The sequence below is a fragment of the Bombina bombina genome, chromosome 5, assembly GCF_027579735.1.
Source record: "Bombina bombina isolate aBomBom1 chromosome 5, aBomBom1.pri, whole genome shotgun sequence".
Classification (NCBI taxonomy): domain Eukaryota; kingdom Metazoa; phylum Chordata; class Amphibia; order Anura; family Bombinatoridae; genus Bombina; species Bombina bombina.
In genome coordinates, this window is record NC_069503.1 from 1,054,158,865 (window position 1) to 1,054,183,780 (window position 24,916).

A 24,916-nucleotide genomic window follows, 5' to 3' on the forward strand; every position below is an offset into this window, starting at 1 on the left:
CGTGTGCAGGGGCGTATTTTGGCCTAGGCAAACAAGGCACTTGTCTAGGGTGGCAATTTTTTTCTGGGGGGGCAGCACTTTTTGAGTCTCACTACGCACACATAGATACACTGCACTGCACAGGTGCAATGCACTACACACACACACTGCATTACACACACACCATAAACACACACATGCATGCACACTTGAATATAAACATTTACTCTGGAAATGCCATAAAAAAAAGTTATCTTACACCCTCATCAAAAAATATTATGGCAAAAAAGGCCTAAAACCTGGGGAGGGGGTGGGCAGCAAAATTATTAGTGCCTAGGGCACTTTCGTGTAGTGGACCCCCTCTCTCTCCAAAATCCCTCTCTAGCCAAGTTTGTGCCATAGTGTAGGACCCCATCCCTCCCTACCCCAACCTCACATTTTCTGTAGTGTAGGAAACCCAGCCCTTCCTCCCCCCTCCTCCACCGGGCTGATCCAACAGCCTGCCTTCTTCCCTCCAACCGCTACCACTTGGCAGTTGGCACCAGTGATCATCATTATATAGAGTGATACAGATAGTGTCACTCTCTGTAACGATCTGCAGTCGGACTTCATATGGTAAAGGAGCACAATCAGTTTTCTAGATTGTAAGTTCCCACGGGAAAAGGGCCCTCAATCCCTCCTGTATGTGTTTGTAAATTTTGTCCTGTTTCTTACAAGTTTTATATTATTTTATTTAAATGAATTGTATCCATGGACAGCGCTGCAGAATATGTTGGCGCTTCATAAATAAAGTATAATAATAATAATAATCACCCACTACCATATGAAGGCAGATGCCTTCTCTCCCCAGCTGCAGTCTCAACTCGTAGTGATGTCGCGAATAGTTCGCCGGCGAATAGTTCCCGGCGAACATAGCATGTTCGCATCTGCTGCAGCGGGCGAACATATGCGATGTTCGATCCGCCCCCTATTCGTCATCATTGAGTAAACTTTGACCCTGTACCTCACAGTCAGAAGACACATTACAGCCAATCAGCAGCAGACCTTCCCTCCCAGACCCTCCCACCTCCTGGACAGTATCCATTTTAGATTAATTTGGAAGCTGCATTCTTATTGAGAGGAGGGACAGTGTAGCTGCTGCTGATTTAATAGGGAAATCGATAGCTAGGCTAGAGTATTCAGTGTCCACTACAGTCCTGAAGGACTCATCTGATCTCTGCTGTAAGGACAGCACCCCAAAAAGCCCTTTTTAGGGCTAGAACATCAGTCTGCTTTTTTTTTTTTTCTTCCTGTGTAATCTAATTGCAGTTGCCTGCCTGCCTGCCAGAGTGTGTGTCAGGCTCACAGCATATACTGTGCCCACTTGCCCAGTGCCACCACTCATATCTGGTGTAACAGTAGTGTACATTTAAAAAAAACAACAACACTTTTTTGACTGTGAAATAATAGCAGACAGCTGCTAGTACCGGAGATGGCCGCCAATAAGGCAGATGGGGAGGGTTAGAGAGCTGTTTTGGGGGGGATCAGGGAGGTTGGGGGCTAAGGGGGGACACCACAGCATATGTAAATATGCTAAAAAATATATAAATATATTTTTTTAAAAACCTTTTATTTTAGTACTGGCAGACTTTCTGCCAGTACTTAGGATGGCGGGGACAATTGTGGGGTGGGGGAGGGAAGGGAGCTGTTTGGGAGGGATCAGGGGGTCTGATGTGTCAGGTGGGAGGCTGATCTCTACACTAAAGCTAAAATTAACCCTGCAAGCTCCCTACAAACTACCTAATTAACCCCTTCACTGCTAGCCATAATACACGTGTGATGCGCAGCAGCATTTAGCGGCCTTCTAATTACCAGAAAGCAACGCCAAAGTCATATATGTCTGCTATTTCTGAACAAAGGGGATCCCAGAGAAGCATTTACAACCATTTGTGCCATAATTGCACAAGCTGTTTGTAAATAATTTCAGTGAGAAACCTAAAATTGCGAAAAAATTTAAGTTTTTTTTAAATTTGATCGCATTTGTCGGTGAAATGGTGGCATGAAATATACCAAAATGGGCCTAGATCAATACTTTGGGTTGTCTACTACACTGCACTTAAGCTAAAATTAACTCTACAAGCTGCCTACATGCTCCTTAATTAACCCCTTCACTGCTGGGCATAAAACACGTGTGGTGCGCAGTGGCATTTAGCAGCCTTCTAATTAACAAAAAGCAACACCAAAGCCATATAAGTCTGCTATTTCTGAACAAAGGGGATCCCAGAGAAGCATTTACAACCATTTATGCCATAATTGCATAAGTTGTTTGTAAATAATTTCTGTGAGAAACCTAAAGTTTGTGAAAACGTGAACAATTTTTTTTTATTTGATTGCATTTGGCGGTGAAATGGTGGCATGAAATATACCAAAATGGGCCTAGATCAATACTTTGGGTTGTCTACTACACTACACTTAAGCTAAAAATAACTCTACAAGCTGATTACATGCTCCCTAATTAACCCATTTAGCAGCCTTCTAATTACCAAAAAGCAACGCCAAAGCCATATAAGTCTGCTATAATGGCATGTCTGGCACATAGTGTTGGGGCAAGGGTCCATCTGACCACTGATACCTGGTCTGCAAAGCATGGTTAGGGCAGGTATATCACCTACACTGTGAAGCGGGCGTAACCCTTACACTACCTGATCGATACAACATCATACCTGATGTTTTAAAGCACGTTATTCCAAACAATATAGGAATGTTAGGTGATTTATGCCCTTTATGGATTAAAAACAGACTCTGCATCAACTATGTAATTTTCCATGGGAGTTTTGCCATGGATCCCCCTCCGGCATGCCACAGTCCAGGTGTTAGTCCCCTTGAAACAACTTTTCCATCACTATTTTGGCCAGAAAGAGTCCCTGTGGGTTTTAAAATTCGCCTGCCTATTGAAGTCTATGGCGGATCGCCCGGTTCGCCCGTTCGTGAACTTTTGCGGAAGTTCGAGTTCGACGTTCGTGAACCCAAATTTTTAGGTTCGCGACATCACTACGTCAACTGTCTAAGCTGAAAGCAGGGAATGCAGCATGCTGGACAAATAGTGTAAGGAGCAATATTACATGAATTTATTGGTTGCACACTGTAGTGACCCATTTATAGCTGTAAGTTTCAAAATGGTGCTTTATACGGCCCTTGCTTTGCAGACACTTAAACCCACATTTATTTTTTTATATTTATGCAACTACTTGTTAATATTCTCAGGCTAATATTTGCTTTAGATAAATCATTCTATCTAGCATTTACTTAGTGGTTAATGTCTCTCTAATTATTTTTATTTTAACACAAAGAAACACTTGATTGTACATTTTTCTTTTTCCATTAAACACAAAGTTTAAAATACAAAAAATACAATGGAGCTTAAACGGTCTCTTTCCCAGTAAAAAATAAATCCACATACCCATGAGACTCCTCATTTAAGAGGAAGAGGCTTATTTTCATTTGCATATAATATGACCCTTTAGACATCACATGGTTGATGGAAAATTGCTGAATACAGAATCCACTGATCTGGATGATTCTACTTTTTTATTTATTTCTGTAGACTCTGTAAGTAATAAAACTGTTGCACATTATACTAAAGAGAAACAACCATACTTCTAAGGTTCCTCTTTATTAATATTGGTTCACATTACTCTCTAAATATCACTCAATGAATAACAATGTATGTTATTTGATTTAATAACTTACTTTTACATTATTAAAGGGGCACCAAAGTTTATGGTTCAAAAGAGAATGCAGTTTTATGCAACTATCCAATTTACTTCCATTATTTTGCAGTCTTTTTATATACACATTATCTGAGGCACCAAGTCCCACTGAGCATGTGCACAAGTTCACAGAGTATACTTATACTAGTCTGTCATTGATTGAAAGCTGTCACATGATACAGGGGGCCAGCAAATGGGGAAAAACACATTTGTCATAAAAAAAATCTAGGGCCCCATTGCATATGCAGCGTCGCCTGCAAAATCTGGCGACACCGGTTTTTGCGCTGTTTTAGTATCACATATACGGCGTAGCATACAAGTTATGCCCATATATTTCACCCGTCGCTCGCAATTTTTACTCCCATAGGCTAACATGGGACCGCGCCAATCGGAATTAAGGTAGGAAAAATCAGCCAATAGGATTTTTCCTACCTTAATTCTGATTGGCTGATAGAATTGAAGGGACGCCATCTTGGATGATGTCATTTAAAGGAACCTTCATTCTTTGTTAGGATGTTGTTAGAAGAGGATGCTCTGCGCCGAATGTCTTCAAGATGGAGCCGCTCCTCGTCGGATGGAAGAAGATAGAAGATGCCGCTTGGATGAAGACTTCTGCCCGGCTGGAGGAACTCTACTGCCCGGATTCGATGAAGACTTCTGGCCGGATCGGATGAAGACTTCTGCACAGCTGGTAGGGTGATCTTCAAGGGGGTAGTGTTAGGTTTTTTTAAGGGGGGATTGGGTGGGTTTTAGAGTAAGGTTGGGTGTGCGGGTTGTGGGTTTTAATGTTGGGGGGTTGTATTTCTTTTTTTACAGGTAAAAGAGCTGATTACTTTGGGGCAATGCCCTGCAAAAGGCCCTTTTAAGGGCTATTTGTAATTTAGTATAGGGAAGGGAATTTTATTATTTTGGGGGGCTTTTTTAATTTTATTAGAGGGCTTAGATTGGGTGTAATTAGTTTAAACTTCTTGTAATTTTTTTATTTTCTGTAATTTAGTGGGGGTTTTTTGTACTTTAGTTTATTTTATTTAATTGTATTTAATGTTAGTTAATTGTAGTTAATTAATTTAATTTATTTAATGATAGTGTAGTGTTAGGTGTAATTGTAACTTAGGTTAGGATTTATTTTACAGGTAAATTTGTACTTATTTTAGCTAGGAAGTTATTAAATAGTTATTAACTATTTAATAACATTTCTACCTAGTTAAAATAAATACAAAGTTGCTTGTAAAATAAAAATAAATCCTAAAATAGCTACAATGTAATTATTAATTATATTGTACCTATCTAAGGGTTTATTTTATAGGTATTTCGTTTTAAAGAGCATTAATTTAGTTAATAATAGTAAATTTATTTAGATTTATTTAAATAATAGTTAAGTTAGGGGGGTGTTAGGGTTAGACTTAGGTTTAGGGGTTAACAACTTTATTATAGGGGTGGCGACGTTGGCGGCGGCAGATTAGGGGTTAATACATTTAATAGGCTATGTGGGCTATGGCGGTTTAGGGGTTAATACTAGAATAGGTTAATTGCGTTGTGGGCTATGGCGGTTTAGGGGTTAATAATTTAGTTATTACTTGCGGTGTGGGTTTGATGGCGGATATAGGGGTTAATAGTTTAAATAGGCATATTGCATTGTGGGGGGTTGTCGGTCTAGGGGTTAATACATTTATTATTAGCAGTGAGAGGGGGGATTGCGGATATAGGGGTTTTATGTGTCGGGCTATTTTTGGGAGGCATGTTAGACTTATACGGGAGATTTGTTATGTTCTTTTTTTTTCTTAGAAGCCGGCAGTTTCTAAAGTGCCTTAAGTCACTAGCGACTCCAGAAATTTGTAGTTACGCTCATTTCTGGACATCGCTAGTTTATCAGACTTACGGCACTTTATGAACTGTTGGCAGGGTATATGTAATACCCCGATGTGCGAGGTGAAATTACGGACGGCGCAGATTCCCACGCTTGCGCCGAAACCTGCGCCGTATATGTGATCGCGCCCCTACTGCCTATTTGAAATTTAGCTTGTTATTGCATTGTCTTTTTATTATGCACTTGTTAATTATGCAATTCTACTGGATATAAAGGGATACTAACCTTTTCTTTCATGATTCAGATAGAGCATACAATTTTAAGCAACTTTCTAATTTACTCCTATTATCAATTTTTCTTTGTTCTCATGTTATCTTGATTTGAAAAAGCAGTAATGAAAGGTTAGGAGCCGGCCCATTTTTAGTTCAGCACCTGGGTAGCGCTTGTTAATTGGTTTGCTACATTTAGCCACAAATCAGCAAGTGCTACCCAGGTGCTGAACAAAAAATGGGCCGTCTCTAAAGCTTACAGTACTGCTTTTTTTAAATCAAGATAGCATGAGAACAAAGAAAAATTGATAATAGAAGTAAATTAGAAAGTTGCTTAAAATCTCATGCTCTATCAGAATCATGAAAAAAAAAATTGGGTTTAGTGTCCCTTTAACCCCTTAACGACCAAGGACGTACGCCACACGTCCTAAAAAAAAATACAGTTAATGACCGAGGACGTGTGGCGTACGTCCTTGGTCTGGAAAGCAGCTGGAAGCGATCCTGCTCGCTTCCAGCTGCTTTCCAGTTATTGAAGTGATGCTTCGATATGGAGGCATCCTGCAATAACTCCCCTTGGCCATCCGATGCAGAGAGAGCCACTCTGTGGCCCTCTCTGCACCGGACATCGATGGCCGGTATCGTTGGTGGGTGGGAGCTTACGTGGGAGGTGGGTGGGCGGCCATCGATGCTCTGTGTGGAGTGGAGGGGGGCGGGATCGGGGGCGGGACCTACGGGGGCGCGCGTGTGCACGGGGGTGGTGGGCGGGCGCGTGCACGGGGCGGGAGCGGGTGGGAACCGCTACACTACAGAAAAAAATAAAGTTAAAAGTAAAAAAACTAAGAAAGTTTAAGTATTAAAAATGTAATCTAAGGGATCTGGAAGGGGTTGGGGGTTGGTCTTGGTGGGGGGGGGGGAAGCTACACTACAGAAAAGGGCATTTTTTTTTAAAAAAGGCAAATTTTTTACAAAACTGGGTACTGGCAGACAGCTGCCAGTACCCAAGATGGCGCCCATTAAGGCAGAGGGGAAGGGTTAGAGAGCTGTTTGGTGGGGGATCAGTGAGGTTGGGGTCTAAGGGGGGATCCTACACATCAGCATATGTAAATATGCTTTTTTTTTTTTTTTTTAAAAAGGGCCAAATACCTTTTATTTTAGTACTGGCAGAGTTTCTGCCAGTACTTAAGATGGCGGGGACAATTGTGGGGTGGGGGAGGGAAGAGAGCTGTTTGGGTGGGATCAGGGGGTCTGATGTTTCAGGTGGGAGGCTGAGCTCTACACTAAAGATAAAATTAACCCTGCAAGCTCCCTACAAGCTACATAATTAACCCCTTCACTGCTAGCCATAATACACGTGTGATGCGCAGCGGCATTTAGAGGCCTTCTAATTACCAAAAAGCAATGCCAAAGCCATATATGTCTGCTATTTCTGAACAAAGGGGATCCCAGAGAAGCATTTACAACCATTTGTGCCATAATTGCACAAGCTGTTTGTAAATAATTTCAGTGAGAAACCTAACATTGAGAAAAATTTAACGTTTTTTTTAATTTGATCGCATTTGCGGTGAAATGGTGGCATGAAATATACCAAAATTGGCCTAGATCAATACTTGGGGTTGTCTACTACACTACACTAAAGCTAAAACTACCCCAAAAAGCTCCCTACATGCTCCCTAATTAACCCCTTCACTGCTGGGCATAATACACGTGTGGTGCGCAGTGGCATTTAGCGGCCTTCTAATTACCAAAAAGCAACGTCAAAGTCATATATGTCTGCTATTTCTGAACAAAGGGGATCCCAGAGAAGAATTTACAACCATTTATGCCATAATTGCACAAGCTGTTTGTAAATAATTTAAGTTAGAAACCAATCAGAGATTCCTGAAAGATATCAGTGCACTAATGTAACTAGCGCTAATTTTGAAAAGAAATGGTTTGGAAATAGCAAAGTGCTACTTGTATTTATGGCCCTATAGTTTACAAAAAAAGCAAAGAACATGTAAACATTGGGTATTTCTAAAATCAGGACAAAATTTAGAAACTATTTAGCATGGGATTTTTTTGGTGATTGTAGATGTGTAACAGATTTTGGGGGTCAAAGTTAGAAAAAGTGTGTTTTTTTCCATTTTTTCCTCATATTTTATAAAATTTTTTATAGTAAATTATAAGATATGATGAAAATAATGGTATCTTTAGAAAGTCCATTCAATGGCAAGAAAAACGGTATATAATATGTGTGAGTGCAGTAAATGAGTAAGAGGAAAATTACAGCTAAACACAAACACCGCAAAAATGTAAAAATAGCCTTGGTCCCAAAGGGACAGAAAATGGAAAAGTGCTGTGGTCATTAAGGGGTTAATGGTCCTATAAGGATCGGATATTTTTTCCAAAGCCACCTAAGAACAAAATTTGACGTTTGTGATTAGGATTCATTACTTTTTACCTAAGGCTTTGTTAACTTTATCTACTTATGTATTAAAAGAAAAAAGCATTCCCTTTAATATAATAACATTACACAGGAAATGACAAACTGTGGGGTTGATAACAACATCATGCTCTTGCTTTTGGAATATAAAGATTATTTTTCCAGTGACCACAATCCAAAACTGCTTCTGTCATTAATACCCTTCAATCTCAGGATTGTTAAAGGTTTATAAAACCCAATCCTTTGTGAGCATACAATTTTTTTAAAAAAGTTTCCAATTTACTTCTATTATCAAACTTGCTTTGTTCTTATGATATTCTTTATTGAAGCGATACCTACAGTAGGTAGGTGGCGTGCATATATCTGGAGCACTATATGGCAGGAAATAGCGCTGCCATCTAGTGCTCTTTCTTACGGATAACATTCTTACAAAACTCATCCCACATAGTTTTCCAGACATGTGCACGCTCCTGAGCATATGTCTCTGCTTTTCAACAAAAGATACTAAGAGAAAAAAAGAACATTTGATAATAGAATGAGCAGGATTAACAACAAATAGAATAGCATTTTCAGGGGTTTAGAAATTACATCACAGGTTTAAGGGCCTGTATGTGGATTAATCCCTCTTAATTGTAAAAATGTTATGCTTATAGGTACCGTGTGCAATTAAACGGACAGTCTACTTAAAAAGTGTTATTGTTTAAAAAGATAATCCCTTTATTACCCATTCCCCAGTTTTGCTTAATCAACACGTTTATATTAATATACGTTTTACCTCTGTGATTACCTTTTATCTAAGCCTCTGCAGACTGCCCTTTATTTCAGTGCTTTTTGCAGTCTTGCATTTTAGCCAATCAGTGTTGGTTCTGGCATAACCATTATCATTCTCCATGGGAGTGAGCACAATGTTATCTATATGGCACACATGAACTAGCACTGTCTGGCTGTTGTGCAAGATTTATAAAGCTAATAAAAAGCACTGAGATAAGGGTCGGCTTGCTGGGGCCTAGAAACAGGCAAGTGTAGAGGTTATAAAGTATATTAATATCTCAATGTTGGTTGTGCAAAGCTGGGGAATGGGTAGAAAAAGTGTTTTATCTTTTTAAAAAAATAAATCAAGTAGACTATATATTTAACCTGTCGTGTTCCAAAACCATTCATCAATACAGTTGATATTTTTTGATTAATGGATTTTACTAATTTGTTTAGTGTTAAAGTGCTTGATTAAGCAGGTAGCAATTGCATTTGGTATACTGGGTAAAAATGTGAAAAATGTTGTTTACAAGAGTTTACTGAGTCCTTTTAGCTGCAGAATTTGATAAGTGAAAAATGGCCTCGGAAATGTGTTACAGATTAAGATTTTGGAGGGGCAAAGTTAAAGGAACACAGTTAGAAAAAAATCTGGTTTCTCCTTAATGTGTTTACAATGACTTGTTATACCAGCTGAGTTTAAACTGTATGGGGAATGTCAGTTTTAGCTATAATTTTGTATACTAAATAACTGTTTCTGCTAACTGAAACCACAACCCAATGAAATTAGTTGAGCTATCAGGGAAAGCAGACCTCATTATCTTTTCTGTCTATTTACACAAGTCCTCCCTATCGATTTTACTGTTTACTGAAAGGCCAATAATAAGAGAGAATCATGGACAAATTAACATTTTAGTACCTGTAAACAACTGGGAGCATTATTTAATCTAATCCTTCTTGTTGTCATGTTTTTTGTGTATCAAGAACTTAAAGTGATATTAAACAATGCTCCTTTAGTAAAAACAAATATTTTAATTTCCAAGTGTAGCCCCTAGCCCCAGGGTGATAAGAGTGGATAATTTTGAAAACCTAAGTTTTTACTCTATAAATTCTGTGCATGAGAAAATGTGACTCAGTGTGAAACAGTCTATTTTCTAGCCTAGAAGAAGATTAATGACATCATGCTAAAATAAACCTCCTCCTTCTTGTAGGGCTGTGACAGGAAGTGAAAGACACTGCACAAATATAGTGTAAAAAATAAATTAAATATAAAATCCATTTAAATTGATAAACAATACATATTGCATGCTTTCTTTTAAGTATAAGAAACTGCTTAGTGCTTTTTTTAACACAACAATGAAACTGACTTACTACAGCTTGATTTGAAACACGTTCTCTCCCAAAACTTAAAGAAAATACACAGATTTTTCCATTCAGCTGCTTCAACTGCCCTCTAACTTACTACATGTAGCCTTCTGGAAAACAGCTTCATTATATTTTACCTACCAAGTTGTTTTATTGTATGTGTTTGTATATTTAGTGATAATTCCTTTTGTTTTGTTTTTATTTTAAATGTATATACTACCATGACTTTGTAATTACAGGCTATGCTAGTCATTATTTGCATACCTCTAGCTCATTGCATATTTGATCAACTTTATGTCTGCCATTATGTTAAGTTAGTTTAAGCAGCTCTTGCCCATTTATCTGTCTATTTGTTTAATGGTCTTATTTCACCCCTAGTATACCTCATCAATATTTTGTTGATTTTTTTTTTGTTTTTGTTTCTGCATGATTGACCCTCAGCTTAAATGTATCCTCCCACTCCTTTAACACACTCTTGCTAGACCATCATTAACCTAATATATCTCTCTCCTTCAGCTTGATTTGAAACACATTCTCTCCCAAAACTCAGAGAAAATACACAGATTTTTCCATTCAGCTGCTTCAACTGCCCTCTAACTTACTACAGGTAGCCTTCTGGAAAACAGCTGTTCAATTCTCCCCCCCCCCCTCAAATATTCTCACTCAACCACAACCCTCATAACCTGAAACTTAGTTCATTCTCCCCTGTTACTGAGGAAGAAGTTTCGGCACTTATACGGCGCTCTCACCTCACTACCTGTCCCCTTGACCCTATCCCCTCACAGCTACTCCCCTCCCTCTCTGCTACCCTTACCCCTATACTAACACACATTTTCAACCTCTCCCTCAGCACTGGTACATTTCCCTCATCGATGAAACATGCACTGGTCACACCTATCCTCAAAAAACCATCCCTTGATCCTACCTCCCCATCCAACTACCGCCCTATTTCCCTCCTCCCTCTTGCTTCAAAGCTTCTCGAAAAACTAGTATATGCACGCCTATCCCATTTCCTTACGTTAAACTCCCTTCTTGACCCACTGCAATCTGGATTTCGTCCCTATCACTCCACAGAGACAGCTATTGCTAAGGTCACCAATGACCTACTTACAGCAAAATCAAAAGGCCACTTCTCTCTGCTTATCCTCCTTGATCTGTCCACAGCTTTTGACACTGTCGACCACCCTCTTTTGCTCCAAACCCTAAAATCCTTCGGCATCTGTTACACAGCCCTTTCGTGGCTCTCTTCCTACCTATCAAACCGTACCTTCAGTGTAGCCTTCTCTGGGGCCACCTCTACCCCGTCACCACTTTCTGTCGGAGTACCGCAAGGCTCTGTCCTCGGTCCCCTTCTCTTCTCAATCTATACGTCATCACTAGGCTCCCTAATTAAGTCCCACGGTTTCCAATATCATTTGTATGCCAACGACACCCAAATCTACTTCTCTGCACCAGACCTTTCTCCTTCCTTCCTGTGTCACTAACTGTCTTTCTCACATCTCTTCCTGGATGTCCTCCCACTACCTCAAGCTAAATCTCTACAAAACTGAGCTCCTCATTTTCCCCCCTTCTTTCAAAATCTCCACCGCCAATATCTCTATAACTGTCCTGAACAGCAGGATTTTCACAGGGACACGAATCAGGGGGAAGGAGGGGGATTGATTACAGCCCTACCACTACCCCTAAGAGGGAAGGGCAAATACCTATTGAGAAATACAACAGCTCAAAAGTAAGAGATAAGGGGGTGATTAACATCTCATCCTATGAACCCAGTAAAATTGAGTACAAGGTCCTAAATTTGGGTCTGAACTTTTGTCCTAGTAGGGATTTCAATCTCTTCCAGACCATTCTCGATGTAAATAAGTTTGTAAGGTCACTTACTTTAAAGAAATTCTATAAGGATTGCCCAAATCAATTGGACAGAGGTACACGAGAGAGTGGTCTGGAGGACATTGATTTACTTAACTTTGAAGACACTTGTGATTTGTTAACCTTGAGATCATTGAATAGTGATGGTACTCCTGATATTCCTTAAACTAATGCGGGAGGTTTAACAATAAAAAGTAAGTCTAACTTTTACCCGATTCAATCTAGAGGCAAACAACTAGAACTTTTCCACAAGAGAGTACTTGAAGATCTGAATACTCTTTCAAAAGAGGAATCAGATGTTAAATCTAACCTTATATATAAGGAAAAATGTACTATCAAGTCTCTCCAGTCCAATAAACAAATTGTAATACGTAACTCAGATAAAGGAGGGAGCATAGTGGTTATGAACAGGTGCTCCTACATATCTGAGGCACGTCGTCAATTAGATGATTACAATGTGTATTTAAGTCTGAGCAACAATCCAACTGCCAGATTCCAAAATGAATTATTATCGCTTTTGGACGATGGTGTTGAGATAGGCATTATGAATAGGAAAACAGCTATGGGTCTGAATGTAAGTGACCCTATTTTGCCTATCTTTCACCACCTTCCAAAGGTACACAAAGGCTTACAAAATTTAAAAGGTCGTCCGATTGTAGCAGGGATAGGTTCATTACTTGAACCAGTCTCTGAGTGGCTGGACATGTATTTGCAGCCACTTGTAAATAGACTTCCCAGCTACATTAGGGACACCTCTCATGTCTTGAGACTGACCGAGAACTTGGAATGGCAACCTGGATGTGTATGGCTGACTATAGATGTTGTTCCCCTCTATTCGGCCATACTGCATAGTAAAGGTCTTGAGGCGATTGCTTTCTTTCTCAATACCTATACTGATCTCACGGATGAGTTTAAATCATATATTGTCCACGTGGTTGAATTTCTTCTGAGTCATAATTTTTTTATGTTTGAGGGAGATTTCTATCTGCAGAGACGTGGAACAGCTATGGGGGCTAAGTTTGCCCCCTCCTATGCCAACCTGTTTATGGGTTGTTGGGAGCTGTTCCACGTCTTTGCGGATGGTAATCCCTTTATTAAACATATTTATTTTTACAGGAGGTTCATTGATGATCTCCTACTTGTGTGGCATGGGGATGAACAGTCCATTCAATGCTTTATGGATTATTTGAACTCTAATGACAAGGGCTTGGAGTTCACCCATTGCTTGCACAAGTCGGAGATCGTCTTTCTAGATCTAGTATTGAGAGTAGCACCATTAACAAAAGATGTTACCACGTCCTTACATCGTAAGGAAATAGCAGGTAATAGTTTATTACATGCGAACAGTGGACATCCTCAACATGTATACAAGGGGATAGCCAAAGGGCAGTTTTTGCGCGTGAAGCGCAATTGTACCCTACACTCTGATTTTGTCAAAGAGTCAGCAGACTTGAAACAAAGATTCATTGATAGAGGCTACAAATTGGGGATGATTAACTCAGTGTATAGAGAGGTTGAAAACATGGACAGAAATTCTTTGTTTAAAAACAAAAAACAAGGGAGTGCAAGAAAAAGTTTAAGGTTTGTCACAAAATTCTCTAATCAATATTCTGTAGTGTGCAATATCATTAAAAAGTATTTGCCCATTTTATATGGTGATGATGACCTGAAAGAAATTGTTCAACAGGGCTGTGACTTTGTATACTCAAAGAATATTACGATTGGTAACATGCTATCACCCAGCATGTTGTCAGTAACTGAACCACAAAGTTCTTGGCTGGAGGTTGGAGGTACCTATAAATGTGGCGTATCACGCTGCAAGTCCTGTACGTACATAAAGCAGGGTAATAACTTTACCTCTTGTGTTACAAATGAAACCTTTCTGACAAGAGGTTTTGTTAAGTGTACCTCCACCTATGTGATTTACCTAGTGGAGTGCACTCAGCACAAGAAACAATATATTGGGTTAACAACACGGGATGTACGCTCCCGAATAAAAGAACATTTGGGCTATATATCACATGAGGTTGAATGTTCAGCCTTATCAAGACACTTTATACATGAGCATAACAAAGAGGTACAACACTTCAAATGGAATGCCATTGAAAGTATCAAAGTGCCCCGTAGAGGCGGTAGCAAATTAAGGATTCTGGAGAGACAGGAGATATATTGGATCCACAAGCTAAAAACTTTGGTCCCTGAAGGATTTAATTCACAATTTGATGTGATTAATTATTGGGAGTAAGCTTGTGGGTCAGGTTACATGATCCTCTAGAATCCCCTGCCTCTCCAGATTTCTCTGCCCCTTTGAGGATTTTAAGAATTTTAGGGAAATAGCTAAAAAGATAAGGTAATAAGTACTGACATTGTATAGATTGAGTATACTAATGAGAATGTAATACATTTATTCTTATACTATAGATGGCTATAACAGACATATTAAGTATTGTATACATGGAAATGGTGTGTCTGTAAATAATAGTCATATGTACTTTATCCATTTTCTTTATATGGTATAAATTGTGGCTGGATAACAACCAAATATAAGTTAATGATTGTGCCAGTTATAGCCACACTCTATATATTAGCTATTTAACAACTGTTAGCTACTATGATTACCATATTATTTTACCATATTTGACTGTTCCTTATTATTACTATTATATCTTTCACTTTAATGTGATTTTTGCTTTTTGCTCTATTTTGTTTTTGTTTTTTGCATTGTTGTTTTTTGCTTTGTTCTTATTTGCTTATTATTAATACATTAACATCTTTCACCATGAAGGGAACCTATAAATACCAAATGTTAATAGAAATGTAAAATTGCCAATGACATCAAATGTAATTATTAACTGCATTTTGTATTCATATTGCACTATATTTATACATTTGTATCATTTCACTTAGGTGGTAACTAATGGGTTAATTAGTATTGTTCTTAACTGGGCGGAGGATAGCCCTATAAAAACACCTCCCATATGCTAGGGGAGTATGTCTATGATTACGGCCGTGGAGGCTGAAACATGTAAGACAAGGTGTTAACTTTTAAACCTATTGGCAGCTCTGGTTTCAAGCCTATATCTTTTAATTGATGATAATAAAATTCTTTTTAACGGACTTGGATTACGCCTGGATCCCTTCTTTATCGTTTACACATTACCAAGGAGTTGGGGGACTTCCTTCTTTGGTCTGCGGCGTATGCAGGTGACATCATAGTCCCAGGACGGAAGGGGGTGTGCTACGCTACGTCCCGACGCTAACACGTTAACACGTGTGGACATCAAACATCAAACTGACACAGCAGGTACACTGTTGCAGCCGTTTCCGTGATTGTGGAGTGGAGGATTGGGGAGCGAGTTTCAAGGCAGCACAGTTTCTTTTCAGGAGGATTACAGGCGAGTGTAAGGGCTATATCACGGAGGGTAAGCTGAATCAAATAGCTACCCGGGAATAGTGAGTATAAGCATCCGGTTGTACACTTGCAAAATTTACCTCCTTTCTTTGACTGTTGCCAGCAATTTGCTTGCTTTTTCGCTCATTTACCTCCATGAACTGGCTGACAGTGTGTGTTTAACTCCTTAAAAACAGGAACTTTGATTGGAACTTTGATTGCGTTTTGCTTGAATCCCTTTCTAAATCTAATAATGCTCTATGTGAAATTGAGCAGCTTTATCGCCATGCAGCACTAACAAAAGAACTTTCTCTTCTTGCTTCTGTCATGAATTACCGTTCATCGCCGTGTCGCCGCGGCTCCCGGATCTCTTCTGGGGTTCTACGTCACGTTGCTAGGCAACGTGACGCATTCTCTGACAACCCCTATGACGTGGCGGCCTCTCTCTGCCTTTAAAATCTCGGCGGGAGATTTACTCGGTGCCCGTTTGTTTTCTCTCTCTCTCTTCTGCCGGTCCCTGTCTGAGTGAGTACAATTTTGAAACCTGACCCTATCCTCCTCAACTTTGTTTTTGCCAATGCCTCTTGCTTCCAAATCTTGATTGCCTGCTAACCTGCCTAAAAGGACATTATCATTTGTTTGCTGACACCTGCTTAAAGGGACATAATCTTTGTTTGCTTTAATCCTGCTAATAAGGACCTTATCATTTGTTTGCTTACAATCTTGCTTAAAAGGACATTATCATTTGTTTGCTGACACCTGCTTAAAAGGACATTATCTTTGTTTGCTTTAATCCTGCCAATAAGGACATTATCATTTGTTTGCTGACACCTGCTTAAAGGGACATTATCTTTGTTTGCTTTAACCCTGCTAATAAGGACATTATCATTTCTTTGCTGACAATCCTGCTTAAAAGGACATTATCATTTGTTTGCTGACACCTGCTTAAAGGGACATTATCTTTGTTTGCTTTAATCCTGCCAATAAGGACATTATCATTTCTTTGCTGACAATCCTGCTTAAAAGGACATTAACATTTGTTTGCGGACACCTGCTTAAAGGGACTTTATTTTTTGTTTGCTTTATTTCTGCTAAAAGGACATTATTATTTTTGTTTGCTATAAACCTGCTTAAAGGGACATTCTTAGTTTGTTGCAAACCTGCAAGAAAGAAGCATATTCATTTATCCACTATCAACCTGCTTAAAGGGACATAAGCTTTGTTTGTTTCTATTTTCCTGAGAAAGGAACGCTATCTCCTGTAAAATAATTCTATCCTCAAGAAGATATTTTGAATTAATATTCTTTTGGGAAGTTCTGATACCCTGCTTATTTTGTTTCCTGAGTGGGTCACGTCCTGGATATTTCTCAGTGTGCTAGCGTGTGTTTTAATATCCACGCTAGCAGTTGGGTTAAATCCTGAACTGACCAAATACGGCTGACATTACAAACGGGCCATAAATGGACCCCACTGAATTATCCATGGCCGTGACTCACCAGGGACAGTTACTGGGATCTCATGCTACCCACTTGCAATCCTTGGATACTAAGCTGGATCAAATCACTACATTATTACAGAGCTTGGTTGCTCCTATCCCTCCCAATCCTAACATTGAGGCATCCTCTCCTCCTATTCCCAACAACCAATCACAAGGACATTTGAGTCCTAGGATTCCTCTTCCAGATAAATATGATGGGAATCCTGAAGATTGTAGGGGTTTTTTGAATCAATGTCGACTTCACTTTCGTAACAGTCCTACCCTTTTTGCTACTCCCTCATCTCGGATTACATTCCTTATTTCCTTAATGAAAGGAAGAGCTTTGGCCTGGGTATCACCTCTGTTAGAAAAAGATGATCTTATACTTCAGGATGTGGATGCTTTTCTTTCTGTTTTTTCTAACGTGTTTGACAAACCTGGAAGGACTTCCGCTGCTGAAGCTTCTCTATTAGACCTACGTCAGGGTGGTCAATCAGTGTCTCAATATGCCATTGAGTTCCGCACTCTTGCATCTGAAACTAATTGGAATCAGGGAGCTCTTAGAGCAGCTTTTCGCAAAGGACTTTCAGAACGTCTCAAAGATGAATTGGTGTATCGGGAACTTCCAGACTCCCTAGAAGCCTTAATAAATCTTTGCATCAGTCTTGATTCTAGATACCGTGAACGCCAACAAGAAAGAGAAAGAAATCAGAGGTCCTCAACTCGAACTCCTTTTCGTCTGGCTCCTCGTTTTTCTAACCCGGTAACAACTGCCTCTCCTTCTCCTGATCAAGCTGAACCTATGGAAGTAGGAACCATAAAATTAACCGAAACTGAGCGTTTGAGAAGACGTTCTCTTGGCCTGTGTCTATACTGTGGCCTTAAAGGGCATTTATTAAGGGATTGTCCTACCAGGCCAGTAAAAGCCAGGGCTTAACTTCTGTCCAGGGAACTAAGTTAAGCCAAAAACATGTTCATCCCTCTTTAATAAACTCTTTGTTCCTGTAACCCTTCAATTGGGTGAAAACAAGATTCATACCCAAGCTCTTATTGATTCTGGTGCTGGAGGAGTGTTCATTGACTCCACTTTTGTGTCCACTCACACTATTCCCTTACTAAGAAAGAAGTTTTCAGTTTCCGTCTCTACTGTTAGTGGAGATCCTTTGGGTTCCGGACTCATCCAGTTTACTACTATACCCATACTTTTTTCTGTCGGAGTACTTCATTGTGAGAGGATATGTTTTGATGTGATTACTACTCCTCAATTTCCCATAATCCTGGGTCTTCCGTGGCTTCAGTTACATAATCCTACCTTTTCTTGGACCCATGGTGAACTCACCTCCTGGGGATTATCTTGCCATACTAACTGTCTTCAACCACTTACTAAAATACCACTCACTATTGCTCTTACTACCGATACTTCTGGTCCTCTACCTACGCAGTATCAAGATTTTGTCGATGTCTTTTCTAAAAAAGAAGCAGAACGTCTTCCTCCTCACCGTTCATTTGATTGCCCTATTGATCTTCTCCCTGGAGCTCCTTATCCTCGAGGCAAAACTTACCCACTTTCTAGGCCTGAAAATGTAGCCTTGGAAGAATATATCAAAGATAATTTGGCCAGAGGATTCATTCGACCCTCCTCTTCTCCTGTAGGGGCTGGGTTCTTCTTTGTGGGAAAGAAGGATGGCGGACTGCGACCTTGTATCGATTACAGAGGGTTAAATCAAATCACCATCAAGAACAGTTATCCTTTACCCCTAATACCTGAATTATTCACATATCTTCAAGGTTCCACCATTTTTACAAGCTCGATCTCCGTGGAGCATACAATCTTATCCGTATGCGCAAGGGTGATGAGTGGAAGACAGCCTTTAACACTCGATTTGGGCATTATGAGTATCTTGTCATGCCGTTTGGGCTGTGTAATGCCCCTGCTGTTTTTCAACACTTCGTGAATGAGATTTTTCGGGATTTCTTGAATATTTTTGTTATCATTTACCTTGACGATATATTAATTTTTTCTCAGAACTACCAAGATCATATACATCACGTCAGGAAAGTACTTCAACGTTTAAGAGATAACCATCTATTTGCCAAACTGGAGAAATGTTCTTTTCATCAAAGGTCCATTCCCTTTTTGGGATATGTAATCTCTGAATCAGGATTTGAAATGGATCCAACTAAACTCTCTGCCATTTTGGAGTGGCCTAAACCTGATTCTCTTAAAGCTCTGCAACGTTTCCTGGGATTTGCCAGTTATTACAGGAAATTCATCAAAGGTTTTGCTACTATAACGTCACCTCTTTCGTCTCTCACTAGGAAAGGACAAAACTGTAAAGATTGGCCTCCTGAAGCTGTTGAAGCTTTTGATTCTCTCAAAAAAGCTTTCTCTTCTGCACCTATCCTGCGTCACCCAAATCCGGATTTTCAATTTATTCTTGAAGTGGATGCTTCATCAGTTGCTGCTGGGGCTGTTCTTTCCCAACGTATACCTGACACAGGAAAGATCCACCCTGTGGGATTCTTCTCCAAGAAATTTTCTCCTTCTGAATTAAATTATGATGTAGGTAATAAGGAGTTACTTGCTATTAAAATGGCACTGGATGAATGGAGGCATTGGTTGGAAGGCACTTCTTTGCCGTTTACTATACTCACAGATCATAAAAACCTTCTCTATCTTCAAACGGCCAAACGACTGAACTCCAGACAAGCACGTTGGTCTCTGTTCTTCTCACGTTTTCATTACAATCTGTCTTATATTCCCGGTTCTAAGAACATCAAGGCTGACGCCCTTTCCAGACAATTTCAAGACACTTCAACTCCTGAAACTGGTACCATACTTCAACCTCATAAAGTCTTAGCCCAGTTATCAACCTCGTGGTTACATGACTTACAATCTGCTCAAAAGGATCTTCCTTTGTCTTGCAAACCTCCTGATGGCCTACTCTTTGTTCCTAAACGTCTTCGTTCCAAGATTCTATATTGGGCTCATGACAGTCCTCTCTCTGGACATCCTGGCATCAGTAACACCGCTCGAAAGCTCAAGCAACATGTCTGGTGGCCTACTCTGTCTCAAGATGTTACAGATTATGTCTCAGTATGTACACAGTGTGCCAGCAATAAGACTCCTCGTCAACTTCCCTCCGGTTTGCTTCAACCGTTACCCATTCCTCATCAGCCTTGGACCCATTTATCCATGGATTTTATTACCGATCTTCCTCTTTCAGCTGGAAACAACACTAACTGGGTGGTTGTTGACAGGTTCACTAAGACAGCTCACTTCATTCCTTACCTGGTTTACCATCTGCCAAAAGACTTTCCGAACTTTTTCTCTTACACATTGTGAGATTACATGGCTTCCCTCTGAACATTGTTTCGGATAGAGGAGTACAGTTTGTTTCTCGGTTTTGGAGATCACTCTGCAAACACTTTGGAACAACTATCTCTTTGTCTACGTCACATCATCCGGAGTCTAATGGCCAAACCGAAAGGGTTAACCAGTGCCTTGAAACTTATTTGAGGCATTATGTGGATCATCATCATTCTAATTGGACTGGTTACCTTCCACTAGCAGAATTGGCTCATAACACACGTTACAACTCCTCTCTTCGGACCCTCTCCTTTTCATGCAGCCTATGGATTTCAACCCAGAACGTTTCCTCTACACACCTCTTCCACTGAAAATCCTGCTTCTGATCTATCCGCCAGGAGGTTAACTCGTCATTGGAAGAAAATACACCTTCTTCTTTCCAAGGCTTCTGAACGTTATAAGTTCTATTCTGATCTTCGGCGACGGAGGGCTCCCAAATATCGGCCTGGCGATAAGGTTTGGGTTTCTTCACGTCATCTTCGCCTCAAACAGCCTTCCACCAAATTGGGGCCACGATATGTGGGTCCTTTCCGAATACTGGGTCAAGTATGTCCTACTGCTTACCGAATTGCTCTGCCCAAGACCCTCAAAGCCCATCCGGTATTTCACGTATCTCTTTTGAAACCTGTATTATCTAATAGGTATTCTAAACCTCTGCTCAAACCTCCACCTCTTTTGGTTCAAGGCCTACCTGAATTTGAGGTCAGTCACATCCTGGATTCCAAACTTCGTGGGAAGAAACTGTATTATCTCGTTCATTGGAAAGGTTATCCTGTTACTGAACGATCTTGGGAACCTGCCCGGCAGGTGCATGCCCCTGCCTTAATTAAGGCCTTTCACAAGTTCCACCCTACTAGGCCTGGTCCTGTCCCCCGGAGGGGTCCTTGAGGGGGGGTGATGTCATGAATTACCGTTCATCGCCGTGTCGCCGCGGCTCCCGGATCTCTTCTGGGGTTCTACGTCACGTTGCTAGGCAACGTGACGCATTCTCTGACAACCCCTATGACGTGGCGGCCTCTCTCTGCCTTTAAAATCTCGGCGGGAGATTTACTCGGTGCCCGTTTGTTTTTCTCTCTCTCTCTTCTGCCGGTCCCTGTCTGAGTGAGTACAATTTTGAAACCTGACCCTATCCTCCTCAACTTTGTTTTTGCCAATGCCTCTTGCTTCCAAATCTTGATTGCCTGCTAACCTGCCTAAAAGGACATTATCATTTGTTTGCTGACACCTGCTTAAAGGGACATAATCTTTGTTTGCTTTAATCCTGCTAATAAGGGACCTTATCATTTGTTTGCTTACAATCTTGCTTAAAAGGACATTATCATTTGTTTGCTGACACCTGCTTAAAAGGACATTATCTTTGTTTGCTTTAATCCTGCCAATAAGGACATTATCATTTGTTTGCTGACACCTGCTTAAAGGGACATTATCTTTGTTTGCTTTAACCCTGCTAATAAGGACATTATCATTTCTTTGCTGACAATCCTGCTTAAAAGGACATTATCATTTGTTTGCTGACACCTGCTTAAAGGGACATTATCTTTGTTTGCTTTAATCCTGCCAATAAGGACATTATCATTTCTTTGCTGACAATCCTGCTTAAAAGGACATTAACATTTGTTTGCGGACACCTGCTTAAAGGGACTTTATTTTTTGTTTGCTTTATTTCTGCTAAAAGGACATTATTATTTTTGTTTGCTATAAACCTGCTTAAAGGGACATTCTTAGTTTGTTGCAAACCTGCAAGAAAGAAGCATATTCATTTATCCACTATCAACCTGCTTAAAGGGACATAAGCTTTGTTTGTTTCTATTTTCCTGAGAAAGGAACGCTATCTCCTGTAAAATAATTCTATCCTCAAGAAGATATTTTGAATTAATATTCTTTTGGGAAGTTCTGATACCCTGCTTATTTTGTTTCCTGAGTGGGTCACGTCCTGGATATTTCTCAGTGTGCTAGCGTGTGTTTTAATATCCACGCTAGCAGTTGGGTTAAATCCTGAACTGACCAAATACGGCTGACAGCTTCGTTTCACTATCCTTTATCTTTTTGTTAAAGTGCAGCTGTGGGAGATTAAATATTTTGTTTCTGGGACAATATACAACTACTGAATTGTCAGTGTATATATGATGTCACAAATAATTGAATCAGAACTGCCTACCACTAATATGTGCAATATGACTGGTAATTATTTTTCATTGGCCAAGATTGATGATTTGGATTTACAAGGTTTGGAGTTGGAAGATCTATTTGGTTTAGAAGGCCCTAATGTACAACTAAGTGACCTCTTTATGCAAATGGAAATATTATGCTTAAAGGAACAGAGGTTGAAATTGGACACTTGGACTTTGAACAAATATAGTATGCTTAAAATGATACCTAGGGGTTTAAGAGTACTCAAGTTCCCTACTTTTGATGTCTCAGGTGATACCTTTATTAGAGAGTGGAACGAGGTCTTGTCTGAATGCTCTTTACGCCTTATGTATTTACTGATTAAGTATAAGACAGAACAGCTTACTCTAGTTAGACAACAAATAGAGTGTATACAGTTGGAATTGAATAAATTTAAGGAAATAGAAGGCTATGGTATTCTAGACAAAACATTACAAGATACTGTTCAGTCCAGTAAAAGCCAGATTATACAAACCAAACACACCAAATATATGAGAGATAAGAATGATTATCAAAATGATCAGGTGTTTATTTGGCATCGGAGAAATCGTAGAAGGTATGGTTTTAAGAAAAATCAATCCTCTATGAAAAATGCAGAGGAACAAGATGATGATATCAGTAAGACAAATAAAGCTAAAAATAAAAATAAGCACAAGAGACACAATAAAAAAGCTAAGGGTAACCGTAAAGTAACTTATTTAGATACTGAGCCAGAGACTACTGATGATGATGGATCATTATCGGCCTTTTCTAGCTCATATGAAGAGAGTGGAGACTCAGATCCTGGGTCTAATACCAATATAGTTGAGCAAACTGAGGTAATATCAAACAGTCAGGTGTCAGTAATTGAGAATCAAGCCCAAATTGAACAACAGGGGGCCAGATAAAAATCACAAAATACTCACAAAGCTAAACAACACAATAGTATAAAACCTATCCTAGTGAATAAAAAGCAAGTAGATATACAACATACACAAAATGCTGAACAGCAGGATTTTCACAGGGACACGAATCAGGGGGAAGGAGGGGGATTGATTACAGCCCTACCACTACCCCTAAGAGGGAAGGGCAAATACCTATTGAGAAATACAACAGCTCAAAAGTAAGAGATAAGGGGGTGATTAACATCTCATCCTATGAACCCAGTGAAATTGAGTACAAGGTCCTAAATTTGGGTCTGAACTTTTGTCCTAGTAGGGATTTCAATCTCTTCCAGACCATTCTCGATGTAAATAAGTTTTACAATAAGGATTGCCCAAATCAATTGGACAGAGGTACACGAGAGAGTGGTCTGGAGGACATTGATTTACTTAACTTTGAAGACACTTGTGATTTGTTAACCTTGAGATCATTGAATAGTGATGGTACTCCTGATATTCCTTACACTAATGCGGGAGGTTTAACAATAAAAAGTAAGTCTAACTTTTACCCGATTCAATCTAGAGGCAAACAACTAGAACTTTTCCACAAGAGAGTACTTGAAGATCTGAATACTCTTTCACAAGAGGAATCAGATGTTAAATCTAACCTTACATATAAGGAAAAATGTGCTATCAAGTCTCTCCAGTCCAATAAACAAATTGTAATACGTAACTCAGATAAAGGAGGGAGCATAGTGGTTATGAACAGGTGCTCCTACATATCTGAGGCACGTCGTCAATTAGATGATTACAATGTGTATTTAAGTCTGAGCAACAATCCAACTGCCAGATTTCAAAATGAATTATTATCGCTTTTGGACAATGGTGTTGAGATAGGCATTATGAATAGGAAAACAGCTATGGGTCTGAATGTAAGTGACCCTATTTTGCCTATCTTTCACCACCTTCCAAAGGTACACAAAGGCTTACAAGATGTAAAAGGTCGTCCAATTGTAGCAGAGATAGGTTCATTACTTGAACCAGTCTCTGAGTGGCTGGACATGTATTTGCAGCCACTTGTAAAAAGACTTCCCAGCTACATTAGGGACAACTCTCATGTCTTGAGACTGACCGAGAACTTGGAATGGCAACCTGGATGTGTATGGCTGACTATAGATGTTGTTTCCCTCTATTCGGCCATACTGCATAGTAAAGGTCTTGAGGCGATTGCTTTCTTTCTCAATACCTATACTGATCTCATGGATGAGTTTAAATCATATATTGTCCGCGTGGTTGAATTTCTTCTGAGTCATAATTTTTTTATGTTTGAGGGAGATTTCTATCTGCAGAGACGTGGAACAGCTATGGGGGCTAAGTTTGCTCCCTCCTATGCCAACCTGTTTATGGGTTGGTGGGAGCTGTTCCACGTCTTTGCGGAT